General features: G+C 40.9%; 1 protein-coding gene across 1 annotated transcript in view; it reads right to left on the reverse strand.

The window, feature by feature from the left end:
- Positions 1–20,362, reverse strand: part of LOC116900676 (cystatin-9-like) — a 29,798-nt gene that overhangs the window by 4,064 nt on the left and 5,372 nt on the right. The window lies entirely within an intron of this gene.

The following is a 20,362-nucleotide window of genomic DNA, read 5'->3' on the forward strand; positions in this document are numbered from 1 at the left end:
ACACTAACTTCCTGTGACTCACTGGATAGAAGAGCCTTTAAGAGGACGCCCCATTGTCAGGAGCTGAAAGATTGAGAAATGGCCATAGTTATTAGTGAAAGGTAATTTCTAAATAGGCCACTAGAGGGAGACAGCGACTCAGGAAAAGACAGATTAAAGCTCTGGGAAGAATGAGAGCAACTTGAAATGATGTCTATGCTAGAGCTGCAACGCGGCACAGGGGAGGCAGTTGTCTCCTGTCTTGGGTCGATGTTCTTAAGGAACGTTTCTCTGTGCCTCTGTGATAGGGAACTATCCCCTATCCCTGCGTAGCCCGAACGAACATTCTGATGTAGGCTTCTAGAAGATCGCACCAACACAGAGGTGTCTAGAGTTCAGAAATCCAAGGTAGGTGCGGTGCACTCCTGTGAATTTTCATCTAAGATCAGCCAGCTTTTTGGCTTCAGGGGTGAGTGGCCTCACCGAACTGTGCTGACATTTTGCTTGATTATGTCAGTGCAATCTCTTCTTGGGGTTCTGCAGAGAGGTGAGCATTTGTGCCTCCGAGAACTTGCAAACGTGAAAAGGAGAGGGAGAAGAGGAGATGCCTCAGTGTGGTTAGGGGGTGTCCCTGTTCTGTGGCCACTGGTGCCCTCTTGTGGCCATAATTATCAAAGCTCAGGGAATACAGTCACAGCCTTCAACCCTGGCACCAAATTGGACTGGCATATCTGAACCCCACACTCTCTTTTGAACAAGACTGAGACCTTGTCTTCATGGTGAATTGTGCCTTCAGCCTGTATCAGCATCTACATGTAATGTTTGGGGACTGTGAGTGCTGACTCTACACCGGTGTGTCCATATTGTGCTGGGGGCCTGCCACAGCCTTCTGAGGTGGTAACTGAGGTGGCACACAGAGTTGAACAAAAGCCAAAAGACTGATAATCTCCGGCCTTGTAACTCTTTCTAACTGCGCTGGTGCTAGAGGCTGATAGCTTTTTTTTTTTTTTTTTTTTTTTTTGGGCCTGGGGTCCGACCTCAGGGCCTTGTGCTTGCTAGGCAAACGCTCTACCACTGAGCTAAATCCCCCACCCCTGATAGCTTCTTTTAACTTTTGTTAATTCTCTGTGCTTTATTAAACACTGGGAACTTAACTCTTTATTACTGTTCTTTTTTTTCCGTTTTTTTTTTTTAAAGATTGACTTATTTATATATGTGAAAACACATTCACTGTCTTCAGACACACCAGAAGAGGGCATCGGATCCCATTACAGATGGTTGTAGTCGCTGGGATTTGAACTCAGGACCTCTGGTAGAGCAGTCAGTGCTCTTAACCAATGAGCCATCTTTCAAGTCCCTATTACTGATCTGTGCTTCAGTAAGTGCTGAAAACCTAACTCTTAATGCTTAAATAAGCGCTGGGGAAACTTAGCTTTTTATTTCTCTTATTATCTGTGTTTATATAAGCGTTAATATTTGGTTATTAACACGGGCTGTTTAGCTGTGGGGGAATTAAGTAAAAAGATTTATTGCTAGATCTCCTTTCTCTCATGAGTTAGCCTCACTGGTCAGGTAAGAGGCTTGGAGCTCATTAACTCCTTTTGAAAAGGAAGAAAAGAAGTCACTCATACAGAAAACACACACATCCTGGGTGAAGTAGAAAACAGTTGCACAACTACTATTACTACTACTACTACTACTACTACTATTGTTATTATTATTATTATTGCTTTCAGCTTCATTTTTTATTGGATGTTTTTATTTATATTTCAAATGTTATTTCCTTTCCGGATTTCCCAGACATAAACTCCCTATTCCATTCCCCTCCTTTTCTTCTGTAAGGGTATTCTCCTCCCCATCAAACCCCCCTTGAGCAGCCCCCAAATTCCCATACACTGAGGATCCAACCTTGGCAGGACCAAGAGCTTCTCCTTCCATTGGTGCCCAACAAGGCCATCCTCTTCGACATATGCAGCTGAGGCATGGGTCAGTCCATGGGTAGTCTTTCGGTAGTAGTTTAGTCCATGGGAGCTCTGGTTGGTTGGCATTTTTGTTCTTATGGGGTTGGAACCCTTCAGCTCTTTCAATCCTTTCTCTAATTCCTCCAGTGGGGGTCCTGTTCTCAGTTCAATGGTTTGCTGCTAGCATTCGCCTCTGTATTTGACATGCTCTGGCTGTGTCTCTCAGGAGACATCTATATCCAGTTCCTGTCAGCGTGCATGTCTTAGCTTAATCAACCTAATCTAGTCTAGGTGGCTGTTTATAGATAGGGCACATGTGAAGCAGGCTATGAATGGCTTTTCCTTCAGTCTCTGCTCCAAACTTTGCCTCTGTATCCCTCTCAATGAATATTTTTGTTCCCCCATTTAAGAAGGAGTGAAGCATTTGCATTTTTGTCATCCTTCTTCTTGAGCTTCATGTGGTCTGTGGATTGTATCTTGGGTAATTCATGCTTTTGGGCTAATATCTATTTATCGGCGAGTGCATACCATGTGTGTTTTTCTGTCATTGGGTTACCTCACTCAGGATGATATTTTCTAGTTCCATCCATTTGCCTATGAATGTCATAAAGTCATTGTTTTTGATAACTGAGTAATATTCCATTGTGTAGATGTACCACATTTTCTGTATCCATTCCTTTGTTGAAGGACATCTGGGTTCTTTCCAGCTTCTGGCTATTATGAATAAGGCTGCTATGAACATAGTGGAACACGTGTCTTTGTTGTATGTTAGAACATCTTTTAGTTATATGCCCAGGAGAGGTATAGCTGGGTTCACAGGTAGTGAAATACCCAATTTTCTGAGGAACCCTCCAATTGAATTCCAGAGCAGTTGTACCAGTTTGTAATTCCACAAACAATGGGGGAGTGTTCCTCTTTCTTCACATGTCGCCAACATATGTTATCACCTGAGCTTTTTAATCTTACCAATTCTGACTGGTGTAAGCTGGAATCTCAGGGTTATTTTGATTTGCACTTCCTTGATGACTAAGGATGTTGGGCATTTCTTTAGGTACTTCTCAGCCATTTGATATTCCTCAGCTGAGAATTCTTTGTTTTGCGTTGTACCCTATTTTTTTTTTAATAGGGTTATTTGTCTCTCTGGAGTCTAACTTGAGTTCTTTGTATATTTTGGATATAAGCCCTCTATCAGTTGTAGGATTGGTAAAGATCTTTTCCCACTCTGTTGGTTGTTGTTTTGTCCTAACAACAGTGTCCTTTGCCTTACAGAAGCTTTGCAGTTTTATGAGATCCCATTTGTTGATTCTTGATCTTAGAGCATAAGCCATTGGTGTTTTGTTCAGGAAATTTTCTCCAGTGCCCATGTGTTCCAGATGCTTCCCCACTTTTTCTTCTATTAGTTTGAGTGTATCTGGTTTGATGTGGAGGTCCTTGATCCACTTGGACTTAAGCTTTGTACAGGGTGATAAGCATGGATCGATCTGTATTCTTCTACATGTTGACCTCCAGTTGAACCAGCACCATTTGCTGAAAATGCTATCTTTTTTCCATTGGATGGTTTTGGCTCCTTTGTCAAAAATCAAGTGACTATAGGTGTGTGGGTTCATTTATGGGTCTTCAATTCTGTTCCACTGGTCTATCTGTCTCTCTCTGTACCAATACCATGCAGTTTTTAACACTATTGCTCTGTAATACTGCTTGAGTTCAGGGATAGTGATTCCCCCTGAAGTCCTTTTATTGTTGAGGATAGTTTTAGCTATCCTGGGTTTTTTGTTATTCAAGATGAATTTGCAAATTGTTCTGTCTAACTCTCTGAAGAATTGGATTGGTATTTTGATGGGGATTGCATTCAACCTGTAGATTGCTTTTGGCAAAATGGCCATTTTTACTATATTAATCCTGCCAATACATGAGCATGGGAGATCTTTTCATCTTCTGAGATCTTGTTCAATTTCTTTCTTTAGAGACTTGAAGTTCTTGTCATACAGGTCTTTCACTTGCTTGGTTGAAGTCACACCGAGGTATTTTATATTATTTAGGACTATTGTGAAGGATGGTTTTTCCCTAATTTCTTCTTCAGCCTGCTTATCCTTTGGGTAGATGAAGGCTACTGATTTGTTTGAGTTAATTTTATATCCAGCCACTTTGCTGAAGTTGTTTATCAGGCTTAGTAGTTCTCCGGTGGAACTTTTTGGGTCATTTAATTATACTATCATATCATCTGCAAATAGTGATATTTTGACTTCTTCCTTTCCAATTTGTATACCTTTGACCTCCTTTTGTTGTCTGATTGCTCTGGCTAGGACTTTGAGTACTATATTGAATAAGTAGGGAGAGAGTGGGCAGCCTTGTCTAGTCCCTGATTTTAGTGGGATTGATTCAAGTTTCCATTTAGTTTAATGTTAGCTACTGGTTTGCTGTATATTGCTTTTGCTATGTTTAGGTATGGGCCTTGAATTCCTGATCTTTCCAGGACTCTTATCATGAAGGGGTGTTGAATTTTGTCAAATGCTTTCTCAGTATCTAATGAAATGATCATGTGTTTTTTCCCCTCTGAGTTTGTTTATATAGTGGATTACATTGATGGATTTCTGTATATTGGACCATCCCTGCATCCTTGGGATGAAGCCTATTTGATCATAATGGGTGATCCTTTTCATGTGTTCTTGGATTCGGTTTGCGAGAATTTTATTGAGTATGTGTTGATATTCATAACAGAAATTGGTCTGAAGTTCTCTTTCTTTATTAGGTCTTTGCATGGTTTAGGTATAAGCAAAATTGTGGCTTCATAGAAGGAATTGGGTAGTGTTTCATCCACTTCTATTTTGTGATATAGTTTGGTCAGTATTGATATAAGGTCTTCTATGAAGCACTGATAGAATTCTGCACTAAACCCATCTGGCCCTAGTCTCTTTTTGTTTGGGAGACTTTTAATAATTGATTCTATTTCTTTAGGAGGTATGGAGTTGTTTAGATGGTTTATCTGTTCCTCATTTAACTTTGCTACCTGGTATTTATCTAGAAAATTGTCCATTTCCTACAGATTTTCAGTTTTGTTGAATACAGGCTTTTGTAGTAGGATCTGATGATTTTTTTTTAAAATTTCCTCAATATTTTTTAAATTTTTAAAAAAATTCTATTGTTTGTCTCCCGTTTCATTTCTGATTTTGTTAATTTGGTTACACTCTCTGTGCCCTCTGGTAAGTCTGGCTAAGGGTTTATCTATCTTGTTGATTTTCTCAAAGAACCAGTTCCTGGTTTTGTTGATTCTTTGTATAGTTTGTTTTACTTGATTGATTTCAGCCCTGAGTTTGATCATTTCCTGCCTTCTACTCTTTATGGGTGTATTTGCTTCTTTTTGCTCTAGAGCTCTTAGGTGTGCTGTCAAGCTGCTGACATATGCTCTCTTCTGTTTCTTTTTGCAGGCATTCAGAGCTATGAGTTTTCCTCTTAGCACTGCTTTCATTGTGTCCCAGAAGTTTTGGTATGTTGTGCCTTCATTTTTATTAAATTCTAAAAAGTCTTTTTAATTTCTTTATTTCTTCCTTGACCAAGTTATCATTGATTAGAGCACTGTTCAACTTCCATGTATATGTGGGCTTTGTGTTGTTTTATTTTGTTGTTGTTGTTGTTATCAAAGACAGCCTTAGTCCATGCTGATCTGGTAGGATGCATGGGATTATTTCTATCTTCCTGTATCTGTTGAGGCCTGTTTTGTGGCCGATTATATGGTGGATTTTGGAGAAGTTACCATGAGCTGCTGAAAAGAAGGTATATTCTTTTGTTTCATGATGGAATATTCTATAAATATCTGTTAAATTTGGTTCATAACTTCTGTTAGTTTCTCTATATCTCTGTTTAATTTCTGTTTCCATGATCTGTCCATTGATGAGAGTGATATGTTGAAATCTTCCACTATTATTGTGTGAGGTGGAATGTGTGATTTGAGCTTTAGTAAGGTTTCCTTTATGAATGTAGGTGCCCTTGCACTTGGAGCATAGATATTTAGGATTAAGAGTTTATCTTGGTGAATTTTTCCTTTGATGAACAGGAAGTGTCCTTCCTTATCTTTTTTGATGACTTTCAGTTGAAAGTTGATTTTATTCGGTATTAGAATGGCTACTCCAGTTTTTTCTTCAGACCATTTGCTTGAAAAGTTGTTTTCCAGCCTTTTACTCTGAAGTAGTGTCTGTCTTTGTCTCTGACGTGTGTTTCCTGTATGCAGCAAAATGCTGGGTCCTCTTTATGTATCCAGTTTGTTAGTCTATATCTTTTTATTAGGGAATTGAGTTCACTGATGTTAAGAGATATTAAGGAATAGTGATTGTTGCTTCCTGTTATTTTCATTGTGAGAGGTGGAATTATGTTTGTGTGCCTCTCTTCTTTTGTTTTTTGCAAGGAGATTACTTTCTTGTTTTTTCTAGGGTGTAGTTTCCCTCCTTGTGTTGGAGTTTTACATCTATTATCCTTTGTAGGGCTGGATTTGTAGAAAGGTATTGTATAAATTTGGTTTTGTCATGGAATATCTTGGTTTCTCCATCTATGTTAATTGAGAGTTTGGCCAGATATAGTAGTCTGGGCTGTCATTTGTGTTCTCTTAAAGTCTGTATGACATCTGCCCAGGATCATCTGGCTTTTATTGCCTCTTGTGAGAAGTCTGGTGTAATTCTTATAGGCATGCTTTTATATGTTACTTGACCCTTTCCCCTTACTGCTTTTAATATTCCTTCTTTGTTTTGTGCATTTGGTGTTTTGACAATTATGTGACAGGAGGAATTTTTTTTCTGGCCCAATCTATTTGGAATTCTGCATGCTTCTTGTATGTTTATGGGTATCTCTTTCTTTAGGTTAGGGAAGTTTTCTTCTATAATTTTGTTGAAGATATTTACTGGCCCTTAAAGTTGGGAGTCTTCACTCTCTTCTATACCTATTATCCTTAGGTTTGCTCTTCTCAATGTGTCCTGGATTTCCTGGATGTTTTGGGCTAGGAGTTTTTGCGTTTTACATTATCTCTGATGGTTCTGGCCCTGAGAGTCTCTCTTCTATCTCTTATATTCTATTGGTGATGCTTGCATCTTTGACTCCTGATCTCTTCCCTAGGCTTTCTATCTCTGGGGTTGTCTCCCTTTGTGCTTTCTTTATTGTTCGTATTTCCATTTTTAAATCCTGGACAGTTTTGTTCAATTCCTTCACCTGTTCGGATGTATTTTTTTGTAATTCTTTAAGGGATATTTGCATTTCCTCTTTAAGGGCTTCTACATGTTTACTTGTGTTGTCCTGTATTTCTTTAAGGTACTTATTTACCTTCTTAAAGTCCCCCAACATATCATGAGATGTGATTTTTAAATCTAAATCTTGCTTTTTCTGGTATGTTTGGATATCCAGTATTTGCTCTGGTGGGAGAGCTGGGCTCTGATGATGCCTTGTAGTCTTGTTTTCCATTGCCTAGGTTCCTGTGCTTGCCTCTCATCATCAGGTTGTTTCTGGTGTTAGCTTGTCTTGCTCTCTCTGACAGTGGCTTGATCCTCCTATAGAGCTGTGTGTTAGCACTCCTCTAGACCTGTTTTCTTTCAGCTGGTCCTGGGAACAGAGAGCTCTGCTCTCAGGTGTGTAGGCAACCTGGCAACTGGCTTTCAGCTGTCAGCGCAAGCAAGAAACCTGAAGGGTCCTGCCCCCGACTGCTCCTAGGTACCTGTGTCCAAGGGACATAGATGGCACTAGGCAGTTTCCTCTTGGGTCCAGAATGTGGGCAGAGAATAGTCTTCTCTGAGTTCTTAGGAGTGTCTGCCACTTTTAGCTTCTTATATGGCTTTTGACAAAAAGTTCTCTGTGTAAGAAAGAGTACCTCATAGCTAAAATGTTACAAAAAAAGTGGAGCTACAGAAAGGTATTAATAACGAGTTCAAAGCAGTGTTGCACACTGTAAGCTCATTATAATTCAAAGTAAAATTTTTATATAGCCTTGCCTCTTCATAGTGCACAGCTGTGGCTTCTCCTTGGACCTGGACGTTTTTCCTTGATCACAAATTTGTTCCTCACCTATTTCTTTTTTTAGTGTAATTATGAAAACTCATTGTATTTCTTATCACGCATTCCTTACTATTAGGAGGAGTGTACACATTCTATTCTTGATTTTAACACTACTACATCTTCTTAGCAAAACAACCAAAACCATCTCTTAAAGCACGCTTCCTAAAATTAATTGAATCACATCAGGAATTCTAAAAATTATTAATTTGTCTAAACAACCTTAATTCATGAAAGTTCAGGTTCATGTTTTTCTGAAGGAACCTTGCCCAATAGGGTGCGCTAATGTTCAAGAATTGTTAGACCATGTAGTGATAGAAGAGGCAGATCAGTAGCAAGAAGCAATCCTGGGATGAAGTCTCTAGGGGCCTTGCCTCTCAGAGCTCACCCATTGTAGATCATGCCAAAAAGTGGTGGGTCATTTTCATGAATGCCATCCACTAACCTTTAGCCTTTCCTAAGTGACTCCTGATAATATTCGATAATATTCATGCTATATCTGTAAAGGGCTGAGATAGCCTCCCTTCTTCAACTGAGAATCTAGTATCTAAAGACCTAATTCAAGTATCTTAGTCAAGGTTTCTATTCCTGCACAAAACTTCATGATCAAGGAACAGGTTGGGGAGCAAAGGGTTTATTCAGCTTACACTTCCACATTGCTGTTCACCAAGGAAGGAAGTCAGGACAGGAACTCACCCAGGACTGTAACTTGGAGGCAGGAGCTGATGCAGAGGCCTTGGAGGGATGCTGCTTACTGGCTTGCTTCCCTGGCTTTCTTATGAAATCCGGGACTACCAGTCTTATGAAATCCAGGCACCACCCACAATGGGTCCTCCCACTCGATCACTAATTGAGAAAGTGCCTTACAGCTGGATCTCATGGAGGCATTTCTGCAGAGGAGGCTCCTTTCTCTGTGATAACTCCAGCTTGGGTCAAGTTGACATGCAAAACCAGCCAGTACATCAAGTAAAGAGAGAATGTCACCTTTTTTCAAAAACTCTTATGACCTTGTAAGAACTCTGGCTCACTAAGCTATCTCTCGGTAGGTGTTTCTTTTCCTTCTGGGGCAGGCAGAATTTCTGAGGTGCCTATCTGTTTCCTGGCACTGGACCTGTCATATGGGTCTTATAGGAAAGTTTTAGTACTTTCTCAGGACTTTCATAACCAAAGATACAGTAAACATCAATAACAAAAGGATCAGCAATGAGTAAAAACAAATTGCCAGGTCCTCTCTGTGAAATAGTGACACTAGGAAGCATCTTCAAGATGTGCTATGTGTGCCTTAGTGGCCTGCAGCTAGGTCTATTTTCTGGGGCATTTTAACCATCATATGTAGCTGCATACAACATCTAAGGTGATCAGAATATCTTAAGTGAATGCAAGTTCTGCATCCCAGGAGGGCTATCTTGGGAAGGAATATGCTCTTCTCATGAGTTCCATTATGCCTGGTTCCTGGACCACATTTCAGGAGGTTCAGAGAATAGTCCTGACCCTGTCTTACCTGTCTGGGTCATGTTGCTTCATTTTCTTACTATTTCACTCCATCTTTTCCAATCCCGATCCTCATTCTGTGGGTTCCTCTAGGTCTTAGGATCAACTGTGTAGTTTCTAAGCCACTTGCCCAGGGCCCTGTACTGTCTGCTTTGCATTCCTTTAGAGGACTCTCAAATAGACCTTTCATCCCTTGTGTCTCCCATATGCTGAAACACAAGCTGGAGTTCACAATCCATAAAGGTAAAATAGGAAAAGAGAATAAAATAAGTATGGTGCATAGAGGTCCCTGACAGAGGTTGAAGTGAAAGAATAAAAAATGCAGCTAAGAAGTCAGAAGTTTAAAAAAGCCCTAAATACCTGAAATTCCAGACCCTGCCCTCTACCTGTAAGTAAAAGGTCACATTTCTTGAGCCTGCTCTCCCAGGAACTAAAAAAAGGACTTAAGATAAGGCCCTTAGAGAACAATCTTGAGAAACAGGAAGCTCCTCCTTGTGATATTTCACTGGTATTCTCCACACTTCCCAATGACCCCATCCCTGCCCCTTTGGGTTGTGGTTTCTCCCTTTAAATACCCTTTCTCCCAGCCTCTCGGGGTCAAACTCCACTGCCCCTGCGTGGGATATGAGTCTCGTCCCCAGTGCACTGGTTCCTATCAATAAACCTCATGTTTATTACAGCAAGGACGGTCTCACGTGAGTTCTTGGGAGGTCACATCATCGAGAGACTTGAGTGAGGGTCTCCCTGCTCCGGGGGTCTTTCAGAAGACACATTGTAGGATTCTGTGTTTTGTGTTTTTATTTATGTTCGTGGGTGGAGGGGAGTATATGTGGGAGATAGAGAGCAATTTTGAAGAGTTGCTTATTCAGGTTCCAGTGACTGAGCTCAGGTCGTGAGGTTTGTGCAGCAGGCACATTTACTCGTTGAGATCTCTCTGACCCACATTCCAGGATTCAGGAGCACTTAGCACCCATATCCTTGACCAAGCTCTTCCATTTTTGGCTTCTTTGACTCAGTCTTCAGGTGGCTTTGAGTGTTGATAATTGAAAAATGAACCCCACAGAGACTTCCAGCAAATTTGAACTAAAAAGAGGGTAATGGCTGTGTATAATGATGGTAAAAAGGCGTTGAACTACAAACACAAGGTTATGTGAAACCCCATCTGGGGACCACTTGCCATATATACAAGTCAAAAGCTCTAGAGGTTTCACTTCTACCCACCTAATGTTGCCTTCACTTCTGACTTGTAAATGGGGTATCCTCTGCCTCAACTCTGTTCTGAGTGGAAGACTGATGCATTTTGGGGATACTGTTCTTTTCTGTCCAAGGGCTCAGAAGCCAGGGTTTCTAGTTAACTTTGGCTCGATGTGGACGAATAGATTTGATGAAGGTTAGAAGGAAGAGAGAGGGGGTTGGGGATTTAGCTCAGTGGTAGACAAGCGCAAGGCCCTGGGTTCGGTCCCCAGCTCCGGAAAAAAAAAAAAAAAAAAAAAAAAAAAAAAAGGAGAGAGGAAAAACTGTTTTCTAATATAAATATGTTCTTCTTTTGAATGTGTTTGTTGCTGCTTATAGATTTCTACTAAAATGGCATTTTCCAAGTGGTGGTACACGTTTTAATTCTAGCACTCAGGAGGATGAGGCAACAAGGTGGGGAGTTCAAAGCAATCCTGAGCTGCATAGGAAGACTCTGTTTCAAAGAACTAAGGGCTGAGGGAGTAGCTCAGTGGTTGATTGGTTGCTGTTGGCATCGGATCAAGGCCCTGAATTCAATCTCTAGTAATGTACAAAAGGATTAAAAAGTCTTTTCCTCCCTTCCAGAAGCCAAAAGTCCTGAGGCCTCTCTGTACACAGGCCCGTGTTTACTGTGTGGATCAGGAAGCCCTACCAGAGAGTCTCTCTCTTCCTGCCAAGTATGATTTTCTTTTCTGAGCAGTTGGGTGCTAAATAACAACAGTGTCAAACCTTTATTTTAAACACACACTTCCAAAGTGCTTTGGTACCACATTTGCTAGGTAAAATATAGGTTTCATTAAAATAGAAAATCCAAATTACATAGGCTTCTGCCAGCCAGGAAATTGTATCATATTCTCAGGGTAAAACCATTTCCTGTTTAGCTTTATGAGAGACCACTATGCTTATGATGTTTCTATGCAGGCATCAGCAAGAACCATCTCCCTTAGGCTTCACTTTATAACCATATGCTACCCCAAGCCTTATCTGGAGACTATCAACTGAAACTTTAGATAGGTAGCAACCATTATCTGAAAATCAAAAGTCTGAAATTCCTCAAAACCTGAGACTTTTAGTGTCAGATTTCCACAGTAGGAATTCCAGCTCTGACTCATGTCATGGCCATAGTCAAAATGCAGGGTCACTAATATTTGATATTAAGTTATCCTTATGGTATGATTATTAGGGATGCATGAAGTATAAGTGAGTTTCATTTTTAGACTTAGTTTCTGTTAGGTGAAGGAACGTTCCCCCCACCCCACCCCTGCCCCAAGCATTCCAAAAGGATAGGCCTGCTGACTACATCTAAGTTGACAGCATGAGCTCAGCTTGGGCTGAATACTGTCAGGAAAAACAGAAGCATCCCTCAGGAACCTATGAAAGGTTTGTGTTTTCCAGGAAGAGCCACTTCCTCTCCTCTGTTGGATGAAGCATCTGGTTTCCTATTGCATGTATACCAAAGCCAATGTTACCCTCTGGACTCCTTTGGTCCCTATTTACATGCACTTATTACACATCCTAAAGCCACAAGGGGTCCCCTTCTCCACTCCTGCTCTAGGCTAGCTCCCAGGCTGTTTCAATTTCCATCTCATTTCCTGTTCCCTTGTTATGAAAGGTATTTTCCCCTGCTCCTCTCTATTCTGTCTCTTACAATTCTCTGCTACTATTCTCCCTTCTCCGGCAGATAGCTCTAGCCATGTCCAGTCTGTTTTTTTCTCTTTCCTGTGGCCTCTTCCCTCTGCCTCTGGATGTTCTTTCTCTCTTTCTTATTTACAACAAAAAAAAAACCTTCCACCTGAATCATGGAGTAGCCATTTTAGTGGCTTCCTACAGTATTCTCATATACAATTTCCATATCTAAATTTTCCAAAATCCATAACAATCTCAAATCCAAGCATTGGAGATAAGTAATACTTAAGCTGTTTCTAATTAAGTGTTATGCCTTTAACATTTGCATAATTAGTCATGCTGCATTTCTTACAGCTTGGATGCTTTACTCAACTCACGATAATGAGTCACCATGTTGGCATTTGTAGACAGATCTCCTTCATTATCCTTGCCTCACCCTAGCAGGCTAGCCATTTATATCATTCCCTATTGCCTGGATTCTACTCCTTTCTTCTTAGAGCTGAATGCAGAGTGCCCACGCCCACTTCCTATGTGCCTGCATTTGGTTTTTCAGGTTAGACTCTAGGAGAGCTTTAAGGTAGACTGTTCTCTTTTTAGTTTTATTAGGGATCACTGTGCTAGTAACAGATCAAATACATTTCAACATGTAATAAATTTGTTTATAGCTTTAAAAAAATATCTCATTAAAAATCCTTTCCTGGGCTGGAGAGATGGCTTAGTGGTTAATAGACCATTATGTGGTCTTCCAGAGGCTGGGTTTAATTCCAAGCACCCACATCACAGTTCACAACTGTCTGTAACTTCAGTTCCAGGGACTACAAAACTCTCACACTGACATACATGCAGACAAAACACCAATACAGATATAATTAAAAATAAGTAAATAATTTAAAAACCCTTTCCTTTGGCCTATATTTTGTCTACATACTATCTTTTTATTTACTTTTTTTTTTAAAGTTTCATACAATATATTTTGATTATTTCTATCCCCAGACTCCTCACAGATTCTCCCTGCCTCCCTACCCACATAACTTCATGCTCTTTCTCTCTCTTTAAAATACCTACTAACAAGCGCGCGCACACACACACACACACACACACACACACACACACACACACACACACCCCACGGAGTGTGTTTGAGGTTGTTTAACTATTCTTAAGTACAAGGTCTGCTTAGAATGTGGTTGATATACCTAGTGCCATTACATTGAACAAAAGTAATTTTCCTTCTTCCAGCCATCATCAATTGAAAATAGCTTCTCAGCTGGGATCGAGATTTTTGTGCCCAATTCTTCTCCATGCTAGAATATGTTCTGGCTTGAACTTATGCAGGTCCCGTGCATGTTGTCATAGTCTGTGAGTTCCTAAGTGTATCATCAGTCCAATTGTGTCTGGAAAACTCTGTTTTCTTGTAGTCATCTTTCACCTCTAGTTCTTAGAATCTTTTTGTTTCTACTTCTGCATAGATCTGGCAGCCATGAGGGGAGAGGTGAGATAAAGACACCCTGTTTTGGAATGAGTCCAGTTGGGAGTTTCTGTGTTAATTACCATATACTGCAAGAAGAAGTTTATCTGGTGAGCCATGCATTAATCTCTGTATATAACAATGTCATTAGGAGTTGTTTTATTGCTGTGGTGTGTGTGTGTGTGTGTGTTTCACCTGAAGTCTGAATGTTTGTGTTGTGAAGGTAGCATCTGTCAGCGATGAATGCCAACCACCAGATGCACAACTTACTTTTCTGGTACTACTATTTGTAGAGTAATTCATTTTTGTTATTTTCTGTTGCAGTTTGAATATGGCTTGTCCCTGCCAAAGCACATGCTGAAACTTAGTCTCCACTTTGAGATATTAAGAGGTAGAGCTTAGGCAAGCAGTGTAGGTCAGTGGTAGACGATTTGACTAGCTTAGGAAAAGTCCCAGATAAAGTATGATTTATATATATATATATATATATATATATATATATATATGGAGGGAGGGAAGGTGGAAGGGAGAGAAGGGGAGAAGAGAAAAAGCACATTAAGTAGGACTAAGCATTCATGTGATTGATAGGTCAGTGGATCATCTCGAGATTGATCTGCTGTGCAAGACACTTTGCTTGCCTGGTCTCTGGAGCACACCTGTTTCTCCATGTGTACTGCTTTAGGCCTCTGCCATCAGTAGATGCTATCCACTTGACCTTGGACCAGAACTGCAGAGTGAAATAAACCTTGGTTTTACAACACATTCTGTCTGTGGTGCTGTTACTATCAAAAGAAATTGAAAAGGTCAAATTCCACCAGGGTTTCTGATGAATTCCAGCTTTCTGAAAGTATGTTGGCTGCTTCACTGGTGGGATGAAGGAACTTACATTTTGATCTTGGTTCAGAAAGAGAAATTCCAGAATATATTCAGGCCTGGGGTGGCTTGTCAGCAGAGCCTCCGCTTCCTGACTCTCAGCCATAGCCTTTCGTAGATGGATCTCTGAGCTATGTTCTCTCTTTAAGGTTTGAGTTTGGATATAAGCTTTTAGGAAGTGTGTCATGTATTTGTCATTGGAATTGATGCTGATGGAATGATCAGGTTCCCGAATTGGCAAGTTTGGGCCTCAGTCTTTCCTTATTTGGAAACACAACTTTGCGTGAGTTCATTTTCTGTTGCTACAACAAAATATACAGGGGTAGCAAACACAGCTTTGGTGGCTCGAGAGCATGGCATCAGCTTTCTGTTCACTTCTAGCAGGAATTTTACACAGCCACACGCTGAACACTCATCTAAGTGGCTGCATGAAGGGAGGGGAGGGAGAATGGTGGGTGGGTTGGTCTCCTCCATAACAGCCTCCTTTGTGGTACCCAACCCACTGGAGTTTTTCTTAGTAGAACTCCATTTCTCTGTGGTAGTTGAGACCCATGAACTTATCCCATAAAAGTGCCACTACTATCCAATATTTGTAAACTGAGTCTCAAGGTGGGGACAGACTATATCCACCTTATAGCACATGACTTTTAGTCATTTGCCCCCTTTGAGCCTTGGCTTTATTTTTTTTCAAGGCATTTGTCTCCCTGGGCAGTTGAAATTACAGCCAATCATGTACTCTGCAGAGTAGAGTGAGATATTGGGATGACTCTTACTGAGCCGGTAGGAGTGTGGACCTGGGGACTGGTGAGAAGGATTTGTGGGACTGTGAAGAAAACTATTTTATCACTGGATGGGTCTGTAGAGGCTGGAGTTTTTAGGTTACACTTCTGGTCAATATGTTGCAATTTGTAGAGGCCATAGCAGGAGGCAAGGGAGACAATGGACTCATTGGAGTAAGATGCACTGGAGTTGAAGCCTCACTCCTATCTCTTAACCTTTTATGTTACGTTAACCAGTTTCCACTGCCACAAAAGTGGTATTTCTCGGCATTCCCCCCAGGAAATTGTTTTAAAACTAGAGGCGATTTGGTGAGCATGATTCTAACAGAAGAACCATCAAGACAGATGCCCCATAAAAGCTTCTGCGGTGTGTAGTGTGAAATATAAAAATGACAACCCCACACTACTGCCAGCAAGCTATGGGCAGACAACCTGTTCTCAGCCCATCAGACTCTTTGACCCAGAGCTCCGAAATCTCTCCACCTGGCTCGCTAAGTTCCCATGGTGGGTCAGTGCCACACCAGCTCCATGCTTCCAAATTCCCACAGCCTTTCGGGGTGGGCTTCTTGAAAATCCACGCTTTGCTGCAGTACCTTTCTCTCCGGAACCCAGTTGAGTCACTAAGTGAAGGGAAACACCACACAAACTTAGTTTAGAGTCAACAGGTAACACAATTGCTGGCGTAGGAACTAGCACCCTAATTTGTAAGCCATTCTAAGTTAAATCCTCCGATAGCAGATCCCAATGGATCCACCACCTGAACTGGGGACCTCCACTACCTACATTTTGGCCTCCCATCCTGAAAACCCTATCTTTTCTCCTGCTTCACCTCTTCTCCTCTCCACCCTGAAGTCCTGCCTACTTCCTCAGTGATTGGCTCCTTGAAATCTTAATTCATTAGGGGAAGGTTTCTGCCACAATGGTGCTTATTGCTATCGCTGATTAGCGGGAAATTGTCTCTAGTGTATCAAGCCCGGTTATGATAATGATCATCAAGTTTGTGGCAAATGAGATGATCATGGCTCCAAAGTATCTTAGCTGCAAGATGGATGTGCAGAAATGTGCAGGAGTCGGGGAGTTTTATGATTCAGACACCATTGGTTTCCCAGGATGCTGTGAGTGCCGCAGGTTCAGAAATAGACTCATACATTGTCACGTGGCTTTGAGTTCAGATTTTTGGTCTAGTTCAGGTTGAGGTTAGAGCTCAAGAAAACAACTTCTGGGTAACTAAACCTGAATGGTCTCTTTGGAAGGGTCTGTGTTGGTCACCTCTCTGCTCTGCTGTGAAAAAAAAAATACACACACACGCCTTAGAAAGAGGGAAGACTCATTTGACCCACAGTTTTAGAATTTTTAGTCACTGGCTGCTTGGTTCTGCGGCTTTCAATGATCAGGCAAATAATTTTTTTTTTTTTTTTTGGTCTGGGGATGCCTGGACTAAATCTGAAGAAAAAGCAAAAGAGACTGATGGTGTAGGGTGGGGTTATTTATTGAAAAGTTCGCCTATTGAAAAGTTCTTAGCCTTTGCTTAGACCTTGTTCCTCTCCTGTGACATGGGTTGATGCCGAATTTAAACACCGTGTAATCTTTCACAGCACCTTGTAACTGTTGGCTAATAAAACATGCCCGCCCTCCTGTTTCCTCTCCAGTGTCAGAATGGGTTCTGAGCTCTTTCTTTATTAGAAACAAATCTAGTTTCACTAGAAATAAGGCACAAGCAAAGCTGAGACCCTAAAAGCTTGCCTTCCCAGTCATTCCCAAGGCTGCTCTGTCCTGAAAGCTTTATTTGCAGAGCTGTTTTTGGGAATATTCACTCCTGCCTCAAACCACAGTATGTCCACAGTACACAGTGTTCTCAGAATTTTCTCTCTGATGTTTTTGGGCAGTGTTTACTGCTCCTGGTTCTAAAACATTCTATTTAAACTTGGCCAATGTAACCATTGTGGTCTTTCCCTCTTTTTTAATGGCTCTACAGGCCTAGACAATGGCTCCCTTCTCCTGGAAATGATTCCATTCAGAGCCCTTTTTGGATCTGTTGAAGCAGTTTCCATTAACACAGCCAATTTCCATTTCTTTGGCTCGTGTTATTTAGAGACTGACCCCAAGTGTCCAGCAGTGGACCTTGTTTTGGAAATGTCCACAGGAAACCCATGATGGGGCTCACACTTCCTTTTGAGGGACCAGACACAGATACTGTCTGTTTTCTGCCTTCTTTACTATTCTGGGTACATCAGCTATTCTCTTTTATTTTTAGTTAGTTAATTAATTGATTGATTTATTTAAAATTTGTTTTATTTATTTACATTTCAAATGTTGCCACCCTTCCTGGTTCCATCTCTCAAAGTTATTATCCCTTCCTCCATTTTGCCCCCATCTCCTATTCCCCCTCACACAATCACCCACACTCCACATCCCCTCCCACATCCCCCTTTCCTGGGGCATCAAGTCTCTACAGGATTAGGCACATCCTCTCTCCATGAGGCCAGCAAAGCAGTCCTCAGCTCCACATGTGCCAGAGGCCATGGACCAGCTCTTTTATGCTCTTTTGCTGATAGCTCAGTCTCTGGGAGCTCTGGGGACCTGGGTTGTAGAAAGCTCAGGTCCCAGTGGATCAGGGACCTCCACATAAAACCAGATACACTGAATGTAAAAGAAAAGAAAGTGGGGAAGAGCCTCAAATCCATTGGCACAGGGGGAATGACTCAGGTTCCAAGACCATCAATTGACAAATGAAACCTGATGTAAGTGAAGTTTCTGTAAGGCAAAGGACACTGTCAGTAGGGCAAAACAGCAACCTACAGATGGGGAAAAGATCTTCACCTTGGCTCTTCTTAACCAAGCTAAGTTCTTTCTCAAGTGCCATCACAGAACAGATGAATTCTGGCCAAAAGTTTACGTTTATTTTCCCAATGCCACAGGCAGTGGATTCAGTGAAGAGATAACTGTGAGATTTATTAAAATAGAAGTATAATATATCTGGGTGGGTTTGTGCCTGGACTGGTCATTCATTGTTTTTAATGCTACAGTTGGACACACTTGGTCTCAAATTAGCAGGCATATTTGTGGTGAGTTAAGGCCAATGATCTAGATAAGGTGTCCCAAAGGTCGCAAAGAAATGACAAGGCAACCTGACTCTTGGTGCTTGTGTCAGCATCTTAGTGCAGGTAAAGAGTTTTCCTGTTATCTCAATCTTGCCTGAATTTCCTAACTTACAGAGTTATTACTTTATCAAAAATAAAATAATACTTCGCTGCTTTTTTGGATTCAAAGAGTAGCTCCTTGGTCCCAGATAGGGTGATTTAAGTTGAGGGTTAGGAGAGGAGAAGGGGTGGGTGTTAGAGGCGTCTTGGAGGTTCTTCACTTCGGACATTCAGTTTGGGAGCAGATGTAGGGAAAGAAAAGCTCGTAGTGAGTCCAGTGAAGAACAGTGTGTGGCTAAATGGCCTGAGATAACTACAGCAAATGTTTCATTCATTACAGTGCACTTCAAGTTAAAGACCTGAGTCTTCACAGTCTGTCAGGAGCCAACAAGCTAATAACTAGCAGGTGATCTTCCTGAGATGACTTTACCTTAGATTAAAGATCTATAACAGAGCTCTGGTAGGCAAGGTCCACCAGAAAATCATTTTCAGAAAGATTTCTACTATTAATATGCTTTTCCTGTTATTATTACATATATTACAATCACTAGTTTTTAGCCCCACTCCCGACATTTTGAGAAGATCTAAGCAGAACTACAAAGATCTTCTGTCTTGTAGTGTTACTATGTAGAAAAGTAGATGATTTTTTTTTTTTTTTGGAACTGGGGACCGAACCCAGGGCCTTGCACTTGCTAGGCAAGCGCTCTACCACTGAGCTAAATCCCCAACCACTGATTTCTTTATCCTTAATGATGACCTTGTAAGAATTCCTAAACTTATAGTAATTATCAAGCTCTTTTAATAATACTATTAAAATTTTTCTGATAGTCAAACCTGCAATGAGAATTTTGCCAGTCACTTAGAACACTTAGTGTCACTTCTGAGATAGACATTCTACTATGCAGAGCACATTCCAAAAGGTTGTAAAACTATTAACCAAAGGTCATAAAAAGGGAACTAATGATTTTTTTTAATAGGTGCGAGGACAAAATAAAATATTAACTGGGTTTACCTATACAAAATTTCATTAATAATTTAGTTATGTTTTTAACTCTCCATGAGACTGTGACAGGTGATAGATGTTTAGCCAGATAATTACTACTAATATAAACATTCACTGTTATAAACTTCCTATTTAGTTTATGGTTTGAATTTATGTGTAAACTCGTGATGAATTTTTTACCATGTGGTCAAGCATTTTGAAAGATGCAGGCATGCTGAAGCCAAAGAGAGGAAGGCAATTTTCCTTGTCCTATTTAGGATCTTTCGGCTTTTCTCTGGTTTCTCAGAGAGCTTTCATAGGAAACTTTTTATAAATAAGAAATAAACGCTAAATTCACTTTACTTTTCCTTTGTTTGTTTTCTTCTTTCTTTAAAAAAACCCCAGAATTTTATTGAATGTTGCCCCAGCTGTCCCAGCCTCTGGCTCCTATTGTTCTTCTTCTTCTTCTTTTTTTATTCTTTAATTTTTTTTGTTACATTCCAGTCCTTATCCCATACCACCCTGTCTGCCCTCTGACTGTTCCACATCCCATACCTCCTCCTGCCACCCCTGTCTCTAACAGGCTGTCCCCACTCCCACCCCTCTCCACCATACCTTCCCACTCCCTGGGGCCTCAAGTCTCTTCAGGGTTAGGTGCATCTCTCACTGAGTCCTCCTGCTGTATTTTGTGTTGGGGGACTCATCATCTGGTGACTAAGCATCTGAGAGATCTCACAGATCCAGGTTAGTTTGAGAGTGCTGGTCTCCCTAAAGGGTCACCTTCTTCCTCAGCTTTTTCTAGC

The sequence above is a fragment of the Rattus rattus genome, chromosome 5, assembly GCF_011064425.1.
Source record: "Rattus rattus isolate New Zealand chromosome 5, Rrattus_CSIRO_v1, whole genome shotgun sequence".
NCBI classification, from domain to species: Eukaryota; Metazoa; Chordata; class Mammalia; order Rodentia; family Muridae; genus Rattus; species Rattus rattus.